The 23,508-nt window shown below is 34.5% G+C and overlaps 1 long non-coding RNA gene across 4 annotated transcripts in view; it reads right to left on the bottom strand.

Annotated features, from left to right (window-relative positions):
• LOC149088618 (uncharacterized) overlaps window positions 1–23,508 on the bottom strand; it is a 299,264-nt gene that overhangs the window by 91,282 nt on the left and 184,474 nt on the right. Inside the window, exons 3-5 of one of the 4 annotated variants that reach the window (XR_016195409.1) lie at window positions 17,562–17,655; window positions 16,578–16,670; window positions 15,724–15,811 (exon numbers count right to left, since the gene is read on the bottom strand). The exons of 1 other annotated variant lie outside the window; for it this stretch is intronic. This is a non-coding gene — a long non-coding RNA (uncharacterized LOC149088618). The remainder of the gene's footprint in view (window positions 1–15,723; window positions 15,812–16,577; window positions 16,671–17,561; window positions 17,656–23,508) is intronic. 2 more of the 4 variants (XR_016195411.1, XR_016195410.1) reach the window with 2 other exon arrangements.

Genomic DNA, 23,508 nt, shown 5'->3' with positions numbered 1-23,508 from the left:
AAAAAATCTGATCATAATTACCAAATATCGCAAATCCTTACAAAAAATTTTAAAATTATAGGTGATTCAGCCAAATATTGCTTATAAATAGCCTCGGCGACAAATACAGCGCTACAGCAAGTTTGCAGTAACTCAAAATACATTTCACGGGAAAAAACAGCAAATATATGATAAATTTTTATATAGTGATGTTTTCCGTCTCTCTTTCGTTGCAACATAACTCATAAATGATGCAAATTACCTATCAGATCTCCGATTCTAGTCAAAATTCTGACCTAAAGTGAGCTACATTGAAGAAACGAGACGTTTGCATGTAAAAAAAGTGACGATTCAAAATTATAGGTGAATACGGGTCAAATCAATACGCCAGTCAGCGTTGCACACATGTGACAAATATTATTCCAACATTAGAAATCATTAGAACAACGCATACAGAGCAGATGCACTACCACCTCATATCCACTGGGGATTTCAAAGAGTTCCATTGAGGATAGACACATCTGTAAATCTTTCATTTGACTTTCAAATGCTTTGTTACTGATTAGCGGTTTGAATGACTCACTGTTTAATGCTTCTAAAACCAATGCTTAGAAATTTGGTATAGGGCCTGTAAATAACTCTTTTTTTTTTTTGCATCTCTAATCCCGATTTTAAAAACTATTTTTTGTAAAGAAAACATATTTTTACTTGTAATATTATCTGTTGGCAATCTTTGTTGGGAATGTATAATAAAAGTTAGGAATGTACAATAAAAAAATTTCGAAATATTATCAATAATTGTTAATTGATGATTAATTTCATTCATTTTCAATCGATAATCAGAGCGTTTCTCAACCCATGCTTTGACTTTTCTTCCTTGTAATCATCATCTCCAATTTATAACCAGTCTTTCGAGGAACTTGTATACTTTCCAGATATACAAAGGATTAATGTATGTTCTGCAAGATATACAGAGGAAATCCTAGGTATTTCTGAATGCATTATTACAAATTTATTTACTAAAATGAAAAACTTATTTTTAATATTTAAATATAATATAATATAATATAATATAATATAATATAATATAATATAATATAATATAATATAATATAATATTTAATATTTTCAACATTAAAATATTTTTTCATTTTCAATTTTATTTTATCAAAAAAATAAAATAAAATTGAGGAATTATGCAATAACACATTGTCATTAATGACTATAGAACCCGTATTATATTCACTGAAAATGTGTCGAAAGACGATCTAAAAATATGCTCTTAAAAATGCCAAAATATGCACTTGAAATGCAAAATGAGGATGAAAGAAAACCAAAATGAGCTCTAAAAATCTTAGTAAAGACTAAAATTTCAAAATACATATCGAAAATGAGAAAATACGCGTTGAAAACATCACTATGTTAAAAAAAAAACGGATATGTTTTCAAAATACGTATTTTACATTTATAAGCGCATAATCATTTACAAAAAAATATACACACATACGTATATACTGCAGAGAAAAATCCATAAGCACAAATAACTTCTACATGTTTCTTATTTAGGTATTTCTAATTTTTAGTAAGTTGCAGCTGCTCAGTAACGAAATACCAGTGGCAAAAGAATTTCGAAGATGTTTCTAAAGAAATTTCACAATTTTGGTCCTATATCTAGAAATAGCGTTACAGCAAAACGATTGATTGTTTGGAAAATATATTGCTAACATTTCTATCAATTCACAAAGTCCTCCAATGCGGAAAAAACAACAATATTATGAAAATATTATAAGTGATATTCATTCGAAAAATTATAAAAGAAGTGATGGAGCTTTAATAAACCTTCAAAAGCATGCAATTCTTCTGAAATTTCTTTGATTTTATGCATTTATACGCATTAATGCTAAAAAAGCCAAATTATGCAAAGGCATATGTACATATGCATTTGCATATAATCCGGGCTCTATTAATCACATTCTCCAATAATACGAACTCCATTCTACAACTCTGAATTGCAAATTCAATTCATTCAGTTTCATTTTAGTGCATCTATAAGGTCATACAATCGAATGGGAAATTCACGGAAGAGTAAGACCATAGCCCTTGAATAAAAGTGTATTTCTGATGCAATGTAATCCACTTTACATTCGGAAAAAATTATCAACATAATGAAAACTCGTTACGTGGAATAAATTTTAGTAAAATAATCTATATTTCTATCTATTTTTATATTTTTTATGTTTCTGTTGCTTTTCAGTTCACATTTGTATATTCTAGAACAGTGGTGGCCGAATTCTCTCCGTTCGAGGGCCAACATAATGGTCAGACTCACCGTCGCTGGCCGCACCAGGGACAAAACTCCGGTATATAAATCGCATGCACAATGGGACAGAACTCTGGCATATAAGCCGCACCCAGTACTGGCCTGAAGAATGACGCGTTTAAGCAAAATAAAAAAAAAATTCATTTTGCATGGCGCAGTACGCATTGATAACCTGATCATTCTTAAACTGAACAGATTAAAATAATATTTTTTTTAAATGAAGATTACAAATGTGTAATTAAAATCTCACACACTCATCAATCAAAATATGTGTCAATCATCACTTTATTATCTTGCCATTTTTGTGGACTTTGAACATTTTACGTTTAAATCATTTTTGCCAAATAAGTATGCTTAATGAGAGTACGGACACCGGAAAATTTTTTCGTACCGTTGAAAGAAAGGAAAACTATCTTCGAGTGTGTTATTGATACTTCAATTATGATTTTTTTTATTGATACTTCAATTATGATTTTTTTGTTGATACTTCAATTATGATTTTTTTATTGATACTTCAATTATGATTTTTTTGTTGATACTTCAATTATGATTTTTTTATTGATACTTCAATTATGATTTTTTTGTTGATACTTCAATTATGATTTTTTTATTGATACTTCAATTATGATTTTTTTACATTTTCCCCTTCCATTCTGTATAGCTACAGTTTTTGAAGCAATGAGTAGCATTTTGCACGTGACATTCTCAAAAATTAATTAATTTGCACACGATGAAACCACCACAGCTAACATTGGTGGAGGTAAGCCTTGGGAATGAATAATTTGGTTTTTTCTTTTTTTTTCATAATGAGATTTTCCGCAAAAAAATAAATAAAATTTAACAGGTAAAAAATAGGGGGAAAAAAGCGAAATAGGCTTTTACAGTACCAAGACAGGCCTACTAGAATGTTTTTCAAGGAAAGGACAGAGACGCTATCAGTTGCGTGAATTTAAAAGAAGATTCAGATAAGATTACAGAAAAATTCGTGGCAATTTCATGTTTGGAAATCTGTCAAAAATTCGTTATTAGCGTACTTTGCTGAAATCAGTGTTCGTTATAAGCAATCAAAATAGTATTCTCTATTCTACTTTATGTATTTTCAATAACTGGTAATTGATGATTAATTTTCACTTATTTTCAACCGATAACAGAATGGTTGTCAACCCATACTTCCATATTTCTCATATGATATGAAGGATTAATGAATGTAACTCCAAGATAAAAAAGAGAGAACTCGAGAAGCCCTAGTATTTCTAAATCCATTATAGAAATTAACCAAAAATAAAATAGAGGAATCGATGAAATAACGCATTATCATTAATGGCATTCTCCAATATATATATAATACGAACTCCACACATTCTACAACTCCGAATCGAAAATTCAATACATTTAGTTTCATTTCAGTGCATCTATCAGGTCATACAATCGAATGGGAATTTCACGTATGAATAAGACCATAACCTTTAAATAAAAGTGCGTTCCAGACGTAATGTAATCCATTTTACATTCGGAAAAAAATTATCAAAAAAAAAATGAAAATTCATTACGTGGAATACATTTTCGTAAAATAATTTATACTTTTATCGGAGAGTTTCAATTTACAGTTGTATATTCTAGAGGAGAGAGAGAGAGAGCTATTCTCTCTTTCCAAATCCGATTAGCAAGTAAGACTTTTATTGAGCCTATCAAAAACAGTCATTGGGTATGTTATCCATGTATTCTTCTACTTTATCTATTTTTTTTACTACTTATTCCATGTGGCTTTCGTTCCCATATATAAATTTATCCTATTTTTTTCTCTCTCTCTCATCCTATTTCTCTAAGTGCAGGTTTTACACTTTATCCCTTAATGGACTTCTCTTCTTTTCTAGGAAACTCACTTCAAAGAAAATTTAATTCCTTTCGACCTTTGTGCTTCCTCATTTTATATCCTATACTACTATTTCTTTCTTTCTTTTTTTTTTACCATCCATTTCCTATCTATTTCTATGAGAGCTCTCACGTTTTCACTTGGAGTCGTTCCTCTCCCTTTAGATATATTATAAGAAAGAAAGGAATGCAATATACACGTTTCCGGGAATTCGTTGATATACGTACTCCTTCGATTGATACTTATAAAAAAAAATGCTTTTAATATGTCATTTTGATGAGTTCTTATTGTGAAATTTTCGGATTAGAATTTCAAAGAATTCATATTTCTAGCATTTTTATTATTTTTTTTTTTTTATGCTTGTGATAGAGACTGGAGATAGATATGAATTATTTTAAATGTATTTTCGAATTACGTTTTCTAGGAATATAATGCGTGTAAAAGCTTATGGAATTAATTATTAATGTCGGTTTAGAATATCGAATGATGGGAGATATATTTGGTTTTGTAATTGAATTTTTCTTCCCTCGAAGAATTTAAAAGCTTTTTTTTTTTCAAATTGAAAATATATACCTACTTAATATTTATATACCTAAGATATATATCTAATATATACCTGAGAAATGTTTTTGATAGTGTGTGGTTTGTATATATTTTTTTATTGAATATTCAGTTTGAAATTTTCGTAGATACTGTACTTTCAATTATGATAAAATATGAATTAATTTTATAAAACCATCTGAGTGAATTCTTATATTTCTCCCGTATAGAATTAAGTTCAATTCTGTATGAGAATGATGATTAAAATTTCAGTTTTAGCCCTTTTTACAGGTTTGACTTTTTTGTAGCATTATACACTGGTGAAATAAATTAAGAGAATTTGCATATTGTATCGAATTTCATGAAAAGAACTGATCTGAATGTAAAACCACTGCTTCTAGACAAAAATGCAAATCTTGTACGTCAAATACGTAAGCGTACACGTGTGTGTAGGTAGAGCCAGTAGAGAAACAGGCTTTATGAGCGCGCGTAAGTTAAGACGCATTTCGTTCGCTAGCACACCTCGGCGAATTTCTTGGTGTTATTTTGCAGCAATCGATTAATTTCAAATTGTAACAGTAAAAATGAGTAACCACCAACGTTTAGATGATGGAATGAGGTGACGAATTGTGGGGAGGTTAGAAGCAGGCCAATCTCAAGTCCAGATTTGTAGAGAGTTCAATTTAACGCCCAGCGTCGTGTGTAACTTATGGAAACAGTTCCAGGATACCGGATCCATCGAGAGAAAGCCTGGGCTAGGTCGTCCAAGAGCCACGACGGCCAGAGAAGATCGCCATTTGTCGATTATAGCGAGGCGAGATACAGCTTCTCAGCTCTCTCGTGACTTGTATGCAGCCACAGGAACCCGTGTATCAAGGGTGACTGTTTCCAAAAGACTTCATGAGAGAGGGTTGTTTGCAAGAAGACCTGTTTGTGTCCCGCTCACTTCTACGGACAGGAGAATCCGTTTATCATGGTGCAGAGAGCATAGAGATTGGAGTATGGATCAATGGGCGACCGACTGATGAAACTCCGGTTCAGCCTAAGCACCGATTCTCGCCGTACGTTCATATGGAGAGAACCAGGGACCCGCTACCTACCCTCCAATGTCCGCGAAATCGACCATTATGGTGGAGGAGGTTTAATGGTCTGGGCAGGCATCATGTTGGATGGCCGCACAACTCTCCATGTCTTTGAAAGAGGCACTGTGACTGGTGTGAGGTATAAGGATGAAGTCTCAGAGCCCTATGTTCGCCTCTTCAGGGGTGCAGTTGGCCCTGAGTTCATTTTAATGGACGATAACGCGAGGCCACATAGAGCTCTTCTGCTCGACGATTTTCTAGAGAGTGAGGATATTCGCCTGATGGATTGGCCAGCCAGATCTCCAGACCTTAACCCTATAGAGCATGTCTGGGACGCTCTGGGGAGGGCAATTGCAACTCCCCTCCGGGAACCATCCAGGGAATGAAAACAGCGTTGCTGAACGAGTGGGACCAATTGCCACAGGAAATGTTAAACTGCCTTATTTCAAGTATGAAATCACGCTGCGAGACCTGTATAATCTGTAAGAGGGGAGCATACCCCCTATTAACCCATTTTTTTTGTTTATTCTGCAACCGCTGTTCCATACTTTCCGACTCCAACGAGTGTTACGCACGATCACGCATGTGTATTACAATTATTGTATTGTATCAATGTATGTACATATCAAATTTCATTACAATCGGTACAGTAGTTCTAGAGATAATCGACCAAGTCTGCAAATTCTGTTAATTTCTTACACCAGTGTATGTATGAACATATATTGATGTGTATTTCCCATGTTTAAGTGTTTTTGTTATCTTTTATTTTCATTGTTCCATGTATTTCAATATATAATATGATAAATATTGATTTGGGTAATTAGTGAGTGATGCTGTGCAACCTTATTGTCCAGAAACTTTTCTTAACGTTATTGTTCAGAGATGCTGTTGTACGTTCTTGTTTAGAAACGACATTGAGAAACATTGTTCCTCATGTGTTTAAAGATGTTCTTATTCATAAATGTCAAACGTTCTTCTTCAGAAACACGATTGAGAAACATTTTTCAATGTTCTTCTTCAGAAACACTATTGAGAAACTTTTTTACCGTTCTTCTTCAGACATAGCGAAACGTTATGGTAACGAGCAAAGGTGGCCCCTGCATAGGCTACTTTAACGCACACCAACTCTGGCCATACATCACCATACGGCAATTTCCAACCAGTGGAATTGGGTGGGAAATGAAGGTGCCATCTATCGGTGGTCACCATAGATTCAGTAGGTAAAGAACTTGTTTCTGATGTTTTTGCCCGGATTCGAACCCGTGGACCTAGACGGTAATCTTCATAGTGGAAGATGAGCATCTTACCACTGCTCCACTCGGCAAGTAGCCTCCAGGCTGGGATTTTTTGCGTGCACCGCGGTCAGACTTTTCACGAGCCCTATAGTTAATTTATAGTGTGAGAAAGCAAAAAAAAAAAAAGAGAATTGTCCCTTGTGGAAGGCCTAGAGCACTGTCAGCCCAACCCTTCGTGGGGGAGGGGGGGGGCATCAGAGTAACGTTACTGTTCTGATATCTCTTCCAACGTTATTCAGTGACATTGTTCACTGTCAGCAGGGTCTTCGCACAGATTTCGGGGGGGGGGGTGTGATTTTACATTAATATATGAAGCAAATCTGGAATACAGATAGTCTCTAATAATAGTATTTAACTTGTTCGTGCAGCAACGGTATTGAGGTATGCATAAGGATACCTAACTCATATGGCGTAACATGCAGATGAAGCCAAGGCAATAGCATGACGTTACTCAACCTGTATATAAGAAGCGAGCTGTGATCGCTTACTTGCATAATAACCATGCTAATAGTTCTTCTAAGTTTCATTCATTCAATACATGGGAAAATATAAATTTTTGTGAAAATGCTCCATGATAAATTACTATATCACCTGACTACTGGCCTGAAATTAAGGAGTGTGGCTTTTCTACCTAAATTTCCCCCTTACTTTCCTTCTTCACACACTCACACACAGACTTTTCACCCACCCCACCCTCTCTCTCTCTCTCTCTATCACACACAACTTTCACTAGTCTTTACTTCATATGCCCGTACGGAGCTATTGTTGGGAAACAGGGGGTCCTTGAGATTTGTCCTTCTCCCAAAAAAAAGCCAACGTCGTCAGTCAATCAGCTTACTTGCATATCACTTATCGTTCACTTGTTAATCGCTAACTCACTCGTACGCGCGCTGGCGCTGCGGTGTTAATTGGTACTTGTTAATACGTTGGCTGACAGGACGTGTGTTCAATTAGTAATGTTCCGTTGTTGTTGATGTTTATTAATCCTCAACTGTTATGTTACAGCTGTGACCCTCATCTCTGGAGTTAGATGATTAAGCATCAACGAGGTGGTCTTCAGCAGTCACTACAACCGATGTTTATATCATTGTGTCATTCCACACCGCATGGTAACAAAATTGGCGACTAGCCACTAAACTCAAATAGTCCTAGTAAAAATATCAAACCAAATAATTGTTATTATTATCATTTTAAAGGGCATTATGACATACAATAAAAACAAATCAACGAAAAAAGTTTTTTTTCAATATTCATTTTGCTTAGGTTCGAAGACCTCACCATATTATCTTTAACAGTATTGCTTGGGTATTATAGTCTTCCAGATGACGAGGCATTGTATTATTTGTATTATCGTTCAGAAATGTTATTCAACGTTATTCAGGTTTTTCGTTCGTTATTCATATACGTTATCCAACTTTGCTGCTTAGCGTATTTGTTTGGCGAAATTTTTTTTTTTTTCATTGTAAGGTAATTTTAATGTCATTTAGAAATATTGTGCAATGTTATTCCGACATTATACATTAATCAATGGTATTCAGAGGCATTGTGATGGATATTCCTGATTGTTGACGAATATCACTTGTGAAACATTGTTAAAATTATTCAACTAAATTCTTTAGGGATATTTTTCAAAGTTATTGTTCGAAGATATTTTTCTGAGAATTATGTTATAGGACTTTTTTTTAGAGTAACCGTTGAGTTATACTATATACATTACTGTAAAATGCATCCAGAGACGCTATTGTACGAAATGAACCTACATGGCTCAAAGTACTTGACTAATGACTAATGACTAACTAAATAACTACTTTTTTAATGATTTCGAAAATAAGATACTAGGTCTATACGAGAAATGAAAATTAAAGTATTTACTCTTTAGAGTTCATAGATATTTATTATCGGGTCTATCATCACGTACTTTATCTTTTTCATGTTAACACTATGGAATTAATTTGTCACTGTTCTTTCAGTAACAACAACAAAATCGTGTCGGACATTAAAATATGCAATTGCGAATGATTTAGACCTGCTGAACGCGAATATTACCATTGAAAACATTTTACAAATACAAATACAAATACAACGCCACAACAGGCAAATTGCCCAACGAGGTGGCTGACTTAAGAACATCATGGATCCCCGAGCCCTACCTACTACTGCTACACCACACATGCACCCCCCCCCCCGCGGAACCCCCCGCGGAACCCCCAACGAATCGGTACATGCGAGAATGTGCGTGTACGTGTAGTGCAACCTGACGTAAAGTTTGTTCCTGTGTAATGCTTGTTATGTGTAGTACTGTCATCTGCCCCCAGTTTTTCTAACTATAAGTGAAGTGTTATATTTGAATGATTTACCGTTGTAGGACTGTTGCTCTCTGTGGCGAGACTTTTTAACGGGGAGATCGACTCGCATTTGCGCCTTGAAGTTGGGAACCACAGAAAACCAACTTCAGCCGACCACAACCATATTACCATGTGGAGTGTGGAAAAAAAAAGGTGCTTTACGAGCGAACACAGACATTTTTTCACACTTACTTGCGAGTAAAGACTTACTGTGTCTGCCTGTGGAAAAAATGTAATTTACAACATTAAAGTCTCACAGTAAAATTTCGACATGAAAATACACAATTCCAAATGGTTTTGACCCGCAACATTAATATCACTGTGAAAAAGTTCTATCGGCTTTTTTTATCGGAGATATCACCATGTTAAAAACGGATTAACTATAGTGCTGTAATATAACCGATTTTTATGAATTTTTGTTGTTTTTCTGTAAATTTGTGTTGTTTTTATATGCATTCTCGTTGTGTGTGTTTTATGTACATTAAAATTCTATCCCTATGTATTTGAAAGGTTTCTATAAATGTATTTGTTTACGCGTTGTTACTTCTTCTATTGTGTTTTAATATATTTGTATTATACTACTATAGATTGCAATTACTGAGAAAACTAAAGCCAATCTAGTTTTTATACGATTAGATTCGTGTTCAGCACTTCGAATTAAACAGAAATTGACTCTATATATACAGGACTATATAAGCAACGTTTTCTTTTCTTTTTTTTCAAAATTTTTTGTGAAAATTTTATCTTGTCAATTCAAGAAATATTTATCATGAGTGAGAAAAGCTTCATTTAGTTTTCATGTTCAAAAAATACTAGGAGTTGAAAATCTCCAAAAAAATGTCATCCAAGTAATAATATCGAAATGCAAATCTCATCAATTCAGCTATTCTTCAGCTTAAACTGGCCGATAGTAAGGAAAATAATTTAGTTTGAGCACAGTAATAGCCATTCGAGAAAAAACAGATGAATTTCATATTGACCCGAAAAAGAAACATCTCAATAAATTCCCTTCACGAATATCTATCTGCAAGTAATATCATACCAAAAAATAAATAAATATTTTTATCTGCATCACCTATATTTTCATGTGCGTGTGCGTTCGCAGTGAAGGCGCTTAAAGACTCTCTCTCTTTATTTTTTTTTTAAATACGAATGTCCCAGAGATTTTTCCATTTTTATATATTTTTTTACCTTTTATCCCTAGAAACGTTCCACCTGGAGGCACATACCAGGCTACACCTTTCCCACAAACACATAGTACATATACTCGTATATACTCTCTCTCTCTCTCACACACACTCTCGCATACTTCCAGCTCAAACTCCCAGACTTACCTTCGACAACATCCTCTTACCAGGGCTTCTTCACTTCCTCATATATTTTTGCCTGAAGCGTAAAACTATATATATATATATATTTTAGATTTTGTGTCATTTGTAGTTTTTCTTGAGACAGAAACCTAGTGACACAGGATTTTTTTGAGGTGCGCAGCGGTATAAGGTTTTTAAAATTGGAATTTTCTCAAGCGTGATCTTGGGAAGGAAGTTTCCACATTTCTCTCTTTTTTTTATCAACTTTATATATATATATATATTTAAGGGGTTCTAGAGGAATTTTATTTTTACTTCTCTTCTTGCAGCAACCTTTCATTCTTAAGGATCAGCCACCTTCTTCTACTTCTAGCTTTGCTGCATCTCTTCCCCCCCCCCCCCTGCAAATACGCGTTTTCCTATTTTCCTAGGTTTTTTTTTCCCCTATTTTTCGTCCCTCCTTTTTCTTTACCAAGGGGTTACAGAATTGCTTATTGAATACTTTTGCGTATTCCTCCACCACTACGCCACTGTGTGCTGAGGTCTGCAAAATAAAGTGCAAATGCGAAAAGATATTGCCTTCACTATTTTTTTTTTTTTTAGGATGGGGATAGAAGAGATAAAAAAAAAAGGAATTTTCGGAAATATGGAGGTATGAAAATTCCGGTTGAATTTATCACGCACTTTTATCTCGGATTGCAGTTCGAAATTCCTAACACTGCTCACGACAATATTTATTTATTTATTTATAAAATAGGAGAAGAGGGATCCGAAAAATCCTGGAGAGAATCTCTCTTTTTCTTCTTTTTTTTCATTTGCCTCTCCTTTTTCCGTGCGCTCATATTGGCTTAGCCAGAGTTTATTACCATCAAATAGAATGGATGCAAAACCCCCCGCCAATGTCAAGTCAAAATCAGGTACGCTTATTCTTTGCCACTTTTCCGAAGATCCAACTACGGATACGTTCGAGATGAAAATAGATGCCACGTATCATTTACGGGAAATGAAGAAATTAATACTAATAGTGTCTTCCATGAGATTATGAGATGAATTTTCTCAATTTTATTTTGTTTTCAAGAAAAGTGTTTAGACATTTTAAAACCGAATTTAAATTTGACGTTGCTTTATGGTTGGTTCCTTAATTGTAGTAAATATTTTCGGTGGCCACATACTTAGATGTCTTGGTGATGAAAATCCTAAAATCCGAAATTATTATCTCGTCTAATGTATTTCACTAAAACACAGATAAAATATTTGAAACTTAAACGCAATTTGAATTTTTTTTTTCTAAAGCATGTCTCTAAAGTCCTTGTTTCAAAACTTAAAGGGTATGTATAAGGACTTCAGTACGCGGCATGTGTACCCCATATCAAAATTCCTGATGCATTTAATCTCAGCGATTCGGGCTGTCAGACCGAAAAAAAGAGTATATTGGGGGGGGGGGGGAGATTAATCGAAATTGCGTATTATATTGTAATATCGGCATGAAACACTCGTGATTTAGAATTCGATCTAATGTTCACTCGTCAAAATGGATATTTCGTCGATTTGATGGAATTTTGATTGACAGTGGAAGTTTCGCTACGTACTTATTAGGACAGATTTTCGATTTCATGAAATGTCTAATGCATTTAATCAATGAAATTTTTCTTAGATATTATTTATTACAGATGCATTCTTTTTCAGGATCGCTCACAGCCTTCAGCGATCCGCTAATTCAACCATATGAATGCACGCGGCTACTTACAGGCTATGTGGGAGCTCCCAAAAGTCCAAAGGAGACTGGCAGATTTGTCTATTATGGACAAATGATGGTCAAACTCATTAGAATCACAACACTACACAAGTACTTCATAAAAAGGCCTTCAGTTAGATTCCCAAACTTTGAAATGACGGTAAAATCCGTTCCGACGAATTTGAAATAATCTGCATGACGATAGTGAAGAGTGGAGTTTGATGCAATTGAGAGAACTGTACATGCACAATGCAATCGCACAACAGCTCATATTTGAACGCCACTGATATGCACAAAAATCACAAAAATATTAAAAAATATTATAGAAATACCACCAACGCTATTTGACCCAGTGACACTAAATAACAACGTGAACGAAAGATCACTCACTTAAATCAGTAAAATAAGCAATTGAAATTTAAAATAACCCTCTTCAATACAGTACGTTCTGTAAGCTGATGTCATCTTTAAAAAAAATGTAGCGAGGCTGTGAGGACACGCTGCAACTCCGAGACAACGCCCACAAACGAAATGAATGAACGCCAGGGTCTCTGATACCGGACTTATCCCGTTGCCGAGATCTCTTCCAGCCCAGCTTCATGGCAGAGTCTGGAACAAAGCGAGTGTGTACACCTAACAGTCTGAGTGTGTAGCTAGTGTTGTGTATGATATTTCAGTGCTGCCATGTATACTTCAAATTGTGAGTGAAGTGTAATGATTGAATATTTGTAACGTTGTAGTCCTGAGACAACGCCCACAGAGTGAAGGTGACGAGTGCAAGATCAAAAATATGAAACCACCTTTACCGTAGCACTGAATAGAGTGACCTCCCTATAAAACGGTGGAACGACGTGGGTTGTCGGCCTTTGTCGGCCGACAATATATCATATTATTGCAAAAAAATTATTTCAATTTATTTTGCTAGTAATTATAAGAGCAAATAATTCAACTAATAATATTCAATTTTCGTTGAGTCCTCCCAGAAGAAGGGATCACTTTATCACCCGTCATATATGATGATTAGAAGGAGAAAACCCATCAGAAAATAAATTAAAAAACATATATACACAAAGAAGGAGTGAAATCTGATTCCGATAAGTAGAAAGTGCGATTTGAAATCTCGCGAGTGTTCACAATGACCGTAAGCGGATTTTTTTTTTTTCGAGATAAATAGTTAAATTTCGAAAATAGTTTTAAACGTAATAGAAAGAAGGTTGAGCAAGGGGTGAGTTTCTCCTCAATATTTTTTTTCCCTCGTTCCTTATTTTAAGTGTTCCCACGGGTCTAGAAAAGTAGGAACCTTCCATCAGTTCTCCATGCGCCCCCTCAACGACTTATTTCTTAGTAGGTGAGTGAAAATATATCCATCCTTCCCTTAACTCATTTCGCTTTAAGAACCAGGCAGCGTACGTATAGCAAGCACTTCCATCTCTCTCTACCCTTCACTCCAGGACATTTCTGGCTATTTCCTGGAAATGAAAAGAAACCTGGAAATCGCTCCGATTCATCTTATCCCGTAGGAAATGACGCTTTCTCACTCTTTATTTTTATTTTTTCCTAGGGGCCTCTACTTGAATTTGGGAACAGAAGGATAAGGCAAGGGAAAAAAAAAACGGGAACCGGTAGAGGATGGTTGTGAACATGGAGGAAAAAGGATAGAAGAGTGAGGTAAGGAAAAGAAAAAAAAGCAATGTCGCGAATTTATCGTCCAACATCATGGCCGAGAGTAAAGCAATTTTTATGCTAAATCCAATGGAAGTAAAAAGACGGAGGAGATGTGGAGTCAAGGCGATGGTGTGTGTGTGTTTTTTTTTCTCAGAAGGTAGCGCTCGTCTCTTTTCTCGGTAATTGGAATTTATAACAAACTTGAAAGTCGTATTAAACTAGCAGCGATATCGTTTTTCCGAGTAAATTTTTTATTAGCTCGAAATGTATGATTAATGTTTTAAGATATTGCTTTTGCTGTGGATGTATCTCGTTGATGTTCCCGAATATGGCTCTTTCCATTTTCGTGTTTCTTAGAAATATTTTTCGTCTTGAAAAGTCTGAATAATTGTATGATTCATGAATAAATTGTGATAATTCACAGTCGCTGCTCATTAATTACTTGAGTCAAATCTTGTTGAGATGAAGTCGAAAATATTTCGTATTAATCATCAAAGAGGCACTGTAAAGAGTATAATTTTTATGACGTTTAAAGAGTATAAATATTATGTTTGGCTGTTTTAAAGTTGAGGCATACTCTAATAATAGAAAAGAAAACGCATCATATAGTTTCCTGCTTATAATCTGTGGAAGTGAATTTGTCTACTCCGACAAAAAAACAGAATAGTATAGTTTCTTGAACCTTCACTTGTATATCGGGGTACCGTAGGTGAGACTTTAACAGCTCATACCCCTCCCTCATCATCGCTCTACCAATTAAATGCAGCAGTGCATTGAAGCAGCACCTCCTAGAGATAGAATTTGATAGATTTTGATTTTGTTTCTTTTTGATTTTTGAATAATTTTTCTCATGCTTAATTTTACTTATAACCTGAAGCTCTGTATATATCCAAATATTGCAGTTCTTCAAAATATTTTTTTCATTCCACTTTATGTTTCTGTCCAACATGTTTTTGAGAAGGCAAGCGTCGGAGAACACGGTTTGGCATTTTTAATGTAATCATGGCATAGCCACCGTTTAGAAACAATTAATTTTTCAAGTCATGCATGGATTTCTCCCGATGTAATCCCCATGCAAATATTTCGTTCATAAATAAAGAAATTTAAAAAAAAAATGAAAAGGATTGTTTGCCATTTTTTTTGGTAAAAATGTAAATTTTTCTACTTACAACTCTATGTATGCCATATATAAATCTTTTATTTTCAAAATATATTTCTACTCAAACGTTTCAGAAAAACGCTGCAGTTAAGCCAAACAAACCTCTTGCAATATGAGTGATGAATACTAGGTCCACACATTACTTGGATGTTCTTTCCCATTGGAAGTAGGTTTCTAAGATCAACGATGAGCGAGTTATTTCAGGACAAAGGGACTTTCTTATGTACGATGTATTAAAATGAAAAATTCGTATACTTTTCTAACTCTAAAAATAAGGCTCCGGCTCATGGGTTTATATGTTGCGAAATGGATAAAGAGCACATTAAATCTATTTTAAGATAATGAATTCTCGCTGTATTTAATCGACGAAAATTCGAGAGAACTATTTCTGAAACAATCTAATAAATCAACGTAACTTACATCTAAGTAGTTCAAACACTACTATCTCCTCAATTCATTCAAATTCCATAATTCCAATTACACTCACAAAATTGAATCTTCATCAATCCTTAGAAAAGAAAGAAAAGGTCTGAATTTTCATATTTCAAATAATATACGATAATTCATGTATTGGTATATGTGTCAAATAACATTCTTGAATTATACGATTTGAAATCTTTGGGATGATATCGAATTAAATTTATACTTGACAAAATATATTTAATTTATTTGACACTTGTTTCTTCCAAGTTTCGTGGTAGAAATAAATTAAAATTCCCTCAATCTTTCTGCAAGCTTATAAATTCCTAATTTGCGTTAAATGTGGCCAACTTTGGCTCCAATTTTGGCAAACTTCTGAAAAGTTTTATATTCGGTCAATCTGTATCTTTTTGCTATTTCTACAGCAATCATAAGCACGTGGATATTTCTACTTTTCAAAACGAATAATTTATGCGACAAAATGACAAAAATACATGACAACGAAAACTGAGACACCTGCTGACCTGCATGTGTAGATAAGAATGAAAGTGAGAAAAGTCTCCCGAATGGGGATTATACCGTATTAGATGCACGAAGAGACTAGCAGAAGAATTTATCTTAATTTTAGATTTTGACCCTACAAAATCAATTGTGGCAATGCCGGTAGTAATATATGGCGAATGTGTTCTGAAATAAATTTTATGGGAGGGCCAGTGTGACCTCTTCCATCTTTCTAGGTATATCGTTTTAATCTCCGTTGCTAAGAAAGATAATGAATAAAGCTTTTGCATACGCTAAGAACGTAATGATTCAAGAAAATTCGAGGAATTTTAAAGCTTTTGGTTCATTCTTACCTGCTATATGGGAGCAGAAAGAACACCCAGGGATACACACACCCTGTCTGTCTTTCTAGTGTTAATAAGGATTACTCTTCAAATATAAAAGAACTGCAAAAGGAAAATTCAATGAGTGGCCAGATATAATGAATTTAAAACATAAAATCCTCGCACCCGTAAAAAAAAAGATAATAACCGTAAAATAAGTATTCATAAATTCGCCACATGACAATTTCTACGTTACAAGGATTTCGGATGTAATTGTTATTGATCATTTGATCATTTTTTCTCGCACCACGGTCATTTTCTAAACACGAGGGCTAATTAGACCGGGACCTACAATTTATTGCCGATTCCGAACGGCAGGCTTGTTTTTTTTTTTTATACTCATCGAGAGGTTGTTCCGCTAACCCGTCGATGGGGGACTCCCTGCGGTAGCAATGTTTTCTGCTGTCATGTCGCCGTTTCTGTTGTACCCCTGTGTCAGGAAAGTTTTTCTCACAAGGACGAACCGGGTATCGAACTCGCGACACCTCTAAACATCCTTTGGTACTTTAAGTGAGTATCTTATCGACCTGGGCTACAGCGCCCTGTAATTGTTACTACGGTTCATCAATTTCTGTTGCACTTCTGGTAAACCCGAAAATTGTTTCGAGATCAGAATACTAGAATTTAATATATTTAAGACACAATCAATTATGTTTGTGTAAACGTCTGAAATGCATTTTGAAAAATGTAAAATGAATTTCCAGGTAAAAATCCCCTTAGACTTTTTTCGTGATAAAACTCCGTATCATCACTGTTTGTTCCACGTTATTTGGATTCAACGCACACTTATTTGGCTGTGAAGCTGGATTTAGCCGACATTCATAAAGATATCATGAAAATTCTTTCTTGAAAAAAATCTTATATTTCAGCTTTATTTAAAGTTCAGATTCACTATCTCAATTTAATCCACTCAAATATAAAATAGAAACTATACAATAATTTGATGACACTCACAAAATTTAATCTTCATCATCCAATAGAAAGCAAGGGGGAAAAAAGTCTGAATTTTCTTATTTCATATAATGTACGACGAATCATGCATCGGTACCTGTCAAGTAAAATTCTTGAATAAATTATACGATATGAAACCTTCGGAGTGAAATGGAATTCAATTTATACTTGATAAGAGAAATGCAATTTTATCTGACGCTTATTTCTTACAAGATTTGTGGATAAAGAAATATAAATTAAAGTCGTCTTTTCCTGCAGCGTTAGTAAATTTCTAATTTGGTTGATCAAATGTGGCTCCACATTAACAACACGAACTCAATACCTTGATAAGAATTACGCTCGTGAACAACTCAAATCAAAACACAAAAAAAAATAAGACTCGATGATAAGATAGATATCATGAATTTAAATCACAAAATCTTCGTGACCATAAATAAAAGACATTGACCGTAAAATATATATTCATAAATTCACCATATGACCAATTCTACGCTGACAAGAATTTTGGATGTAATTGTTACTACGGTACAAAAATTTTTGTTGCACTTTTGGTAAACCCGAAAACTGTTTCGAGATGAGAATACTCGAATTTAATATTCTTGAGGCAGAGTCATTTATGTTTGTGTCACCGTCTGAAATGTATTAAAAATGCACAATTAATGTTCACGGTGAAATTCCTACAGACTTTTTTCTAATAAAATTTGTAACACTAAAAAATTTTTGTTCGCATTATTTTGATTCAACAAACACATGAAAAAAAAAATACGCTGTGAAACTGTATTTACCTGATGTTGATAAAAATTCGAGAAAAATCTGTTCTTGAAAAAAATCCAAGGGTTCAATTTAACTTATATCTTAATAGTTCACAGATTCTCTTCTTGTCACCTTAATCCATGGAAATTTAAAATTGAAACTACAAAATAATTTAATGACACTCACAAAATTTAATCTCCATCATTCCCTCAGAAAATAAAAAAAATCGAAATCTTTCGATTTCAGGTACGATGAATCATGTATCGGCATATGTCAAGTAACATTCTTGAACAAATTACGCGATCTGAAATCTTCGGAGTCAAATCAATTTCAATTTATACGTAATAAAAGTGATTCAATTTATCCTACGCTTCTTTCTTCTAAATCTCGTAGTAAAAAATAAAAAATAAACTTCAATTCATTTCTTACGGTTTCTAATTTGTATGAAATGTGGCTCAATGTTTATAACACCATGATCATGTCAGTACTTGAAATCCTTGATAAGGATTATCCTCGGAGACACTTCAAATCAAAAAAAAAAAAATCTAAAAAAGAAACTCCATGGGTGGATAGATATCACATGAATTTAAATCACGAAATCTTCGCGACCGTAAGCAAAAGATACTGACGGTAAAATATAAATTCGTAAATTCGCCATATGGAAAATTCTACGCCATAGCTGACAAGAATTCCTGATGTAATTGTAACACAACAGTACAGCATATCTATTTCTATTGCGCTTCTCTTAAACTCAAAAATTGTTTCGTGATGCGAATAGTAGAGTTCAATATACCTGAGAAACAGTAATTTACGTTTATGTCAACGTCTGAAATGCAATATAAAATGAATTTCCAGGTAAAAATTTCCCCATACTTTTTCCGTGATAAAATTTCATACCATCACACGAATTTTTGCTCCGCATTATTTTAATTCAACAAATACTCTGTGAAACTGGATTTAGTCGAAACTGATAAATATTCGAGAAAATTCGCTATTGAAAAAATCCAATGTGATTCAATTCAACTTAAATCTTAACAGTGAGATTCGCTGTCACCTTAACCCATTCAAATTTAAAATTGAGACTACAAAATAATTCAATTTCACTCACTCACAAAATTCAATCTTTCATTATTCTTTAGAAAAGAAAAAGTTTTAAATTCTCAGATTTCAGATAATGTGTACGATGAATCATGTATCGGTATCTGTCAAGTAACATTCTTGAATAAATTATAGCATTTGATATCTTCGTAATGAAATCCAATTCAATTTATACTTGATAAAAGAAATTTAATTTATCTGACACTTGTTTCTTCCAAGATTTGTGGGTAAAAAAAAATGCGAGTCCCCTTCATCTTCCTTCAACCTTACTAAATTTCTAATTTGTGTGAAATGTAGCTCCATGTTTACAACACGAGCCCAATACCTTGATAAGGATTACCCTCGTGAACACTTCAAATCAGAAAAAAAAAATCCAAAAGAAACCTCGATGAGTGGATATATATCATGAATTTACAACACGAAATCCTCCTTCATGTTTCGACTGAATAGATAGCTAGAGAAAATAAGAAAAATGAAAAAAAATTGAGAGAAAATTTTCTAGAGCGGAAATAAATTGAAGAACTACCAGTAGAGAGAGAGAGAGATAGGTAAGAAAATCCGTGAAAAAAAAAATCCAATTTTTTTCGTATCCTTTTGCTTTCTCGGATTCGTTTCGTGGGAGGGAAAATGAAAGCGATCACACCCTCAGGATATTTTAAATGAGAGTTTAATGAAAGAGGAATCACGTCGCACGACATGCGTAACGAACAGCAAACAAGAGTTTGGTTGTTCAGTGGCGTAAGAGATAGAGAGGAATAGGGGTGAGAGAGAAGGAGAAATAAGGCAAAAGGAGAGAGAGAGAGAGAGAGATACGCCACGCGAGAGTTACGCTCTGAGGCAAATACAAAGAGATGCATTGTTAGGAGAGAAAGTTTTTTTTCCAGTATTATTTTCCTAGACTTCGAATCAGTGAAGGGAATTCCATTTCAGATTTTTTTTTTTCGTTTTAACTTCCTTCATTTCAATACAAAACTCTTGTTCTTACTTCTCCTGATAACGAAGAGAGAGATACCAAATCAGAGATAAAGAAATGATAATAATGAAAAAAAAAAAAAAAAAAGATGCAACGCGGAAATTGAAACAGGAATTTTCGGGATCTTTAGATTTGGGAACAAATTGAAGTTCCCTTCTGTGTGTGTTTGTGTTTTTTTTCCATTATTTTTTAGTTGGAACTGGAATTATTCGTGAATTTTCTGGTTAAATTAAGGCTCGTTTAATAGAGTTTTTTTTTCATTTCTTATCTTCCGTTGATTCCCCTTTTAATAAGGAAACACGTCACAATAGTGATTCTAGAAGCGTTTTATATCGTGAAGTAGATATTTTAGTACGGAATTATATCGAATCTCTGAATTTCTTCGCGTAGTATACAGTCGAATTTTGTTATAATGGCATTCAAGATATACCGAGTAAATGTGTCATTATATCTCTGTGGGGACCGAGTGAAGTCATCGTCGGTTTGTTGTCGTTGTCATTATAACTGAGATTTAACTCTTGACGAAACTGGATTGAAAAGGATTACCAGATGCTACCATAATAAGTGGTTATTTAAACTTAATTTCAGCAGTACAGAAATAAACAAAATTAAACACAATGCTTGAATCATCTCTAGAAGATTACCATCGTACAAAAAGCTGTAGAACAACTTTGAAATGTGAATAGATTGAAAATTGCCAGCAAAAAATGTTTTGTGAGTCCCTTGGAGAAGTTGATCAAACGTCCCACTTGAAATGGCATATTCCAGTGTCACGACGATATGGTCATTATTTCGCTATAATCAGTGATATTTTACTGATTATTGGTTGGTATTTGGTGACAATTTTCTCCAAATAAATTAGAATTATTTGGAGTAATGTTGAGATTTTTCAAGGACAAAAAATACCGACTGTGTAGAAAGCTGCCGATTTACGTTTAAATAGAACTGAAATCTGTAAACAGATCGGTCGCAGCATAGAATTTGAATATTTCCGTAAGGATCTGCTTATGCTGCAAATCTGATTTGCCGCATGGCAGTCCAGTGGCTAGGCAGTTAGCTTCTGTCTGTGCAGGTCTGATTTGAATCCCGGTTCGGGCATAGATGTCTACTAGAACACTAAAAATTCCCTGGACAGATCGTAAAGATCTCTTGGGAATATATACGTGATGATCACGTCATTTATTTACTATCTATTATAGAGAATATTACAAAGTTATTAATCATTTCTTTCTCCCATTTCACTAATTCTCAGTGGGTATTAAAAAATAATATTCATTGTAAATAACATTGCAAGTATTATTCGATTAAGCTGCTAAAAAGTGGTTGAAATTATCATATTAAGTTGGGAACATTCACGTTGTCTCTATGGAAGAAACTTTGGTGCAGCAGAATTTTATCCGTCTAATCGGGTTATCCAATTATCCGCTATCCGATAAAGCGGGGCCAAGTGCAAATTATACAGAAAGCAGATAGATTGGACGAAATTACACCGCATATTTCTTGAAACTCGATGTGAATACACGTTCGAAGCACGGTGTTCAAATCTTTACACTTTGTTACATGTCTAAGGAATTCGAACATAAGAGGGCTGGTAGTTGCTCTCCAGAAATTCGAGATCTGGACGTGATGTAATGAACATCTCCGCAGCAGTGCAGTGGCTGTCCTACCGAACTGGCAAAACCGAGAGAAATAGCTATGGAGGGACCCGTGCTTTAAATGGATGAATCCTCCCCAAATCAGTAATTTGCCGTTGATGTCTCACCCACTCTTGCCCCATCTCCTCGGTGGATTACTTGTTGAGTACGTGAGGGTCTTAGATCCCCTTTACTTATTCCGGTAAATACGATGCGGGCATTTTGGTGCTTCTCCATGTACGTGAGCGAACCTTGCGAGAGTTTCTTGTAGTCCTTATCACATTCAGAAAAGTATCTCGGAAATTGGAGTCCATTCACCCTGGATCGAAATCTCTTCTCTTTCTTCCATGCTTTTTTTTTTCTCCAAAGGAAAAATTTCATTTCCTTCCATTTATTCAGACCCCTTTTTTGCTTATACGCGATTTAATTCAAAAATACACATGTGACACATATACGCAATGTAGTACAAATATTGAAATCGATGTAATCGTATGAATGTATTTAATAGCAAATACTTCATAAATATTAAATCGCATAATCCCGTGCTACAGCTTCAGGGGAAATTTAACGCTGTTTTGCTCCAATTATGAGTAATATCGGAATTTTCATTGCATCAGGTAAAGGGGTCTAGAGCAATATTTCTAAACCGCCGGGCCACGACCCGATATCGGACCCTAATACCATTCATATCGGGCCACGAGTGACTGGATTGTTTCTCTTTCTCCATATGTTTTCATTTATTCGTATGTTTGACCTGGCTTTCCACCTATAAAAATATTCGAATCCGGGCTGGCGTTTCCAAAGGTTGGAAACCACTTGTCTAGCGAAGTCTCTTCCCATTGTTACTGAATCGAGGGCCTCTTCGTCAAACAAGAGGACCAAAGACTGTCCCTGAACTATGTTCGTTCACTCTGATTTCTACAAGGTGATTGTAATTAAAGTACTCATACTCGGAGTTGTTTATCTTGATGAGACCATGGGAGAGAGAGGTATATGCAATAAAAAATTGTTAAATTTTTGGCCACCAGATAAATAAGTGGTGCTTTTTAACTGAATTTTTCCTTTTTTCCATTATCCATACAGCGTATATACCAAGTTTCTATGGAATACCTCCATCAGAACGGGTGCTTCTACGCCTGAGTAGTATGTGTATTGAATTGCATAGATATGAGGAGCGTCACTGAAACTACTCAGACCTATGTAGCACCCGTTCTGTTGGAGGTATTGCATTGAATCTTGGTATATACGCTATGTAGACCATGGGAAAAATCAAAATTCAATTAAAAAGCACCACTTACTCATATAGTGGTCTCAAAAATTGAACTATTTTTCTTTTATTGTATAAATCTCTCTCCCATCGTCTCATTAACATATGCTGAAAATTTTTCCGTAGTCGGATAAGCAGTTATAAACTACTCAGAGTACACGGGAACATGAATTGTAATCACCCTGCATTTTTTTACGAAACACAAGTAGAACCCTCAGCAAACTC

Source organism: Pholcus phalangioides, unplaced genomic scaffold (assembly GCF_987345545.1).
Source record: "Pholcus phalangioides strain wild (caught in Gottingen) unplaced genomic scaffold, Ppha-v1.0 ptg000003l_1, whole genome shotgun sequence".
NCBI lineage: Eukaryota > Metazoa > Arthropoda > Arachnida > Araneae > Pholcidae > Pholcus > Pholcus phalangioides.
The sequence above is the reverse complement of the archived record's forward strand: the minus strand, read 5'-3'. Positions and strand labels throughout refer to the sequence as shown.